The sequence below is a fragment of the Suricata suricatta genome, chromosome 4 (assembly GCF_006229205.1).
Source record: "Suricata suricatta isolate VVHF042 chromosome 4, meerkat_22Aug2017_6uvM2_HiC, whole genome shotgun sequence".
Classification (NCBI taxonomy): Eukaryota; Metazoa; Chordata; class Mammalia; order Carnivora; family Herpestidae; genus Suricata; species Suricata suricatta.
The window spans coordinates 107054228-107058663 of record NC_043703.1 but is presented as its reverse complement, the minus strand read 5'-3'; the positions used below and the strand labels follow the sequence as shown (position 1 = coordinate 107058663).

At 37.8% G+C, this 4436-nt stretch overlaps 1 pseudogene; it reads left to right on the top strand.

The window, feature by feature from the left end:
- LOC115290656 overlaps positions 1-3676 on the top strand; it is a 10012-nt pseudogene extending 6336 nt beyond the window's left edge.
- The last annotated feature ends 760 nt before the right edge of the window (positions 3677-4436 follow it).

The following is a 4436-nucleotide window of genomic DNA, read 5'->3' as shown; positions in this document are numbered from 1 at the left end:
TATATAACTACCTATGAGCATGGAGAAAAGTGTAAAAGAATGCAGGATGTTAAGAAAAAGTACTTCAAAGTAGAGCAAGGGTTGGAAAGAGGACAAGATGATGAGAGATTATTAATTTTTTCTTTGTAATCTTTATAATTCTGGTTTCTGTAAACATCTGTGAAATTTGGGGATTTAGGGAAGAGGCAATTAAGAAAACATGTTTTTTAAATATTTTCAGATTTTTTGGAAAAAGGCAAACAATCCAATACAATGAAAGTCAAAGAATTAAAAAAAAAAAAAGATAATATACAAATTTAGGTTGACAGTAATTTTCTTTCAGCACACTGAAAATTTGTAACCTTTTTCTGGCTTCCATAGTTGTTAAGAAGTCTAACTGTTGTCCTGTTGAAAGTAATCTTTTTTTCTCCTCTGCTGCTTTTAAATTTTTTGTTTATGATATTCTGAAATTCTGCTGGAATGTGTCTAAGTGTAAATTTCCTTTTATTTATCCTTATTCAGATTGACAGGCTTTTTGAATCTGTGGTTTGTCATTTCTTAGAAATTCTCAGCTATTATCCCCTCAACTGTTGATTATTGATTATCCCTTTCATCATCAACTGCTTGCCTGGAATTCCACTTAAATGATTGTTTTATTTCTTATATATGTCCCCACGATGTATAAGTTCTTTCACATTTTCAATTTCTTTTGACTACATTATGTAAAAATTTTTTGTATCTATATTTCCTAATCCATTCTCCAGCTATGGTCATTCTGATATTAAATCCACCCATTGTGTTATTTCAAATATTATAGGGACAACTGTTTTATTGCACTTATTGACTTTGCAGACACTGTGTTTTTTACGAGCTGAAGGTGTATGGCACCCCTCCATTAAGCAAATCTATTGGTGCCATCTTTCCAACAGCATTTGCTCTCTTCATGTGTCTGTGTCACATTTTGGTAATTCTCAGAATATTTCAAACTTTTTAAAATTATATTGTATTTGTCATGGTGATCTGTGATCAGTGGTCTTTGATGTTACTTTGTAATTGCTTTGGGGCACCATGAACCACTGTGTGTATTCTGACCTACTGAACAGCCAGTCATTCCCCATCTCTCTCCCCCACTTTAGGCTTCCCTAGTCCCTGTGATGATACAGTACTGAAATTAGGCCAACTAATAACCCTACAATGGCATCTAAGACATAGTCACATGTCTCTCTTTAAATCAAAAGCTAGAAACAACTAAGTTTAGTGAGGAGACATGTCAAGGAATGAGGTAGGCCAAAAGCTAGGTCTCTTGTGCCAGTTAGCCAGGTTGTGGATGCCAAGGAAAAGTTCCTGAAGGAAATGAAAAGTACTGCTGTGGTGAACACACAAATGATAAGAAAACAACACTGCCTTATTGCTGATATGGAGAAAGTCTCAGGGGTCTAGATAATAGATCAAATTAGTCACAACATTCTCTTAAGCCCAAGCCTAATCCAAAGCAAGGCCCTAACCTCTTGGATTCTATGAAGGTTCAGAGAGGTGAGGAAGCTGCAGAAGAAAAGTTTGAAGTTAGCATAGGTTGGTTCATGAGGTTTAAGAAGCCTTATCCACAACAAACAAGTGCAAGATGAAGCAGCAAGTGCTGATGTAGAAGCAGCAACAAGTTATCTAGAAGATCTAGCCAAGCTCGTTAATGAAGGTGACTAGATGAAACAACAGATTGTCAATGGAGACAATGCAGCCCTCTATCAGAAGAAGATGCCATCCAGGATTTTCATAGCCAGAGAAAAATCAATGCCTGGCTTCCAAGCTTCAAAGGACAGGCTGACTCTCTTGTTAGGGGCTAATGCAGCTGGTGACTCTAAGCTGAAGTAATACTCATTTGTCAACCCAAAAATCCTATGGCCCTTAAGAGTTTTGATAATTCTCCACTACCTGTGTTCTATAAACAGAACAACACAGCCTGTTTGACAGTAGGTTTACAACATGGTTTACTGAATATTTTAAGTCCACTGTTGAGACCTCCTGCTCAGAAAAAAAGATTCCTTTCAAAATATTACTGCTCATTGACAATATACCCGGTCACCCAAGAACTCTGATTGAGGGATGCCTGGCTGGCTCAGTGAGTCGAACATGTGGCTTGATCTCAGGGTTGTAAGTTCAAGCCCCACATTAGGTATGGAGCTTACTTAAAAACAAAACAAAAATAACAAAACAAAACAAAACAAAAACACCTCTCACTGAGATGTACAACAATCTCAACAACGTATGTGTTGTTTTCATGCATATTAACACATCATCCATTCTGCAGCCTATAGATCAAGGATTAACTTCAGCTTTCAAGTCTTATTACCAAAGAAATACATTTTTGATGAGAGTTTTCCCATTTCATCATTTTGGCTAGCTTTATGTATTTTGTGAGTTTTAAAAGCTTGTTATATACTTGGGGTGCCTAGGTGGCTCTGTTGATTAAGGCTCAGGTCACGATCTCATGGTTTGTGGGTTCGAGCCCCGCATCAGGCTCTGCACTGACAGCTCAGTGCCTGGAACTTGCTTAGATTCTGTGTCTCCCTCTCTCTCTGCCCCTCCCCTGATCATACTCTGTCTCTCAAAAATAAATAAATGTTAAAAAGTTTTAATAAAAAAATAAAAGCTTGTTATGCTCTCTGCACCTGCAAATCCTGCTACATTAAAGGAGGCTCATAGACTGTCCGGGGCCTGTTCATTCAGGAGGTGTTCTTTTAATGGTGTCCCTTGGTCTCTCTTGGAGTGACTTTGGTTATTTTATTTCCCTACTTGTAGTGATATTTGGGGTTTTCCACCATGTGTACTTTGGTTTGTTCCTTGAGGTACCCCTATGAGGTTGTCTTCTTAGTGGACTCTGTCTCTTTTCCTCCCAGACTCTTGTGGTTCAGACTCCTTTGGCTTCAGCCCTTCTTTGTTTGAGTGATGCAGGCAGGAAGTACAGAACTCCCCATTTCTCCACCATCTTGCCCACCAAAGAAATATATTTTGAAAGGCTACAGCTGCTATGGATAGTGATTCCTATGATGGATCTGAGCAAAACAAGTTGAAACTTTATGGAAAGTATTCACCATTCTAGATGCCATTAGGAACACTCATGATTCATGTGAAGAGGTCAAAATATCAACATGAACAGAAGTTTGGAAGAAGTTGATTCCAACCCTCATGGATGACTTGGAGGGACTCAAGACTTCAGTGGAGGTAGTAACTGCCGATGTGGTGCAAACAGCAAGAGAATTAGAACGAGAAGTGGAGCCTGAAGACAGGACAGAATTGTTGCAATCTCATGATAAAATTGGAATGGATGAGGAGTTGTTTCTTACAGATGAGCAAAGGAAGTGGCTCCTTGAGATAGACACTACTCCTGGTGAAGATGCTGTAGAGATTATTAAAATGAAAATAAAGGATTTAGAACACTACATAAACTTAGTCAATAAAGCAGTGTCAGGGTTTGAGAAGATCGACTCCAATTTTTAAAGTTCTACTTGAGTAAAATGCTATCAAACAGAATCTCATGGTAGAGAGAAATTATGAAAGGACGAGTCCACTGAAGTGGCAAATTTTATCACTATCTTATTTTAAGAAATTGCCACACCCACCCCAACCTTCAGTGACCACCACCCGGATCAGTGAGTAGTAAGACCCTCCCCCAGCAAAAAGATTACAACTCACTGAAAGTTTAGATGATGATTAGCATTTTTTTAGTAATAGAGTATTTTTAAATTAAGGAATGTACACTAATTTCTTTAGACATAATGCTACTGTGAATGTAATAGACTATAGTATGGTATAAACATAACTTTTATATGTACTAGGAAACCAAAATATTCATTTGACTTGCTTAATTGCAATATTGGCTTCTTGAGTTATTCTGGAACCAAACTCACCATATCTCTGAGGTATGTCTGTATTTTAAGGTATATCTAGAAGTCCTTTTCAGTCTTTTTCAAATCTGCTAGGTCATGCCTTATGTACATTTTCAACCCCTTCTCTTATTTCTTCAGATATATATATTCTGTGCCTGGTAACTCCAATAGCTAACACTTTGTAGTCTGACTGTTGTTTCCGCTGGACTTTGCTCATGGTATATTATTTCCTTTTGTATTTTGTAATTTTGACCATGAACATATATTTCTTTAGAATTTCCTGATGGGAAATCTTTGAAGGCTTTTTTGAAGTTGGGCACCTTTAGAACAGATACGCATCTGTTTCTGCTAGGTGTCTAGGAATTACACATTAAAGTTTACTTTAAATCTAATTCCTGACTTCAGTTTTTTTGGACTCCCAAGTATAGTGTGAATTTGGGCTACAAGCCTGTGTGAATTCTGGCTATGTTACAAAGTCTCAGTTTTTTCTCTCCCTTCACTTAGAGTCACCTCACAAGGCAGGTAATTTTCCTTGCAGTTTGCTGGGGAGTGGGGGGGGGGATGGGGTGGAGG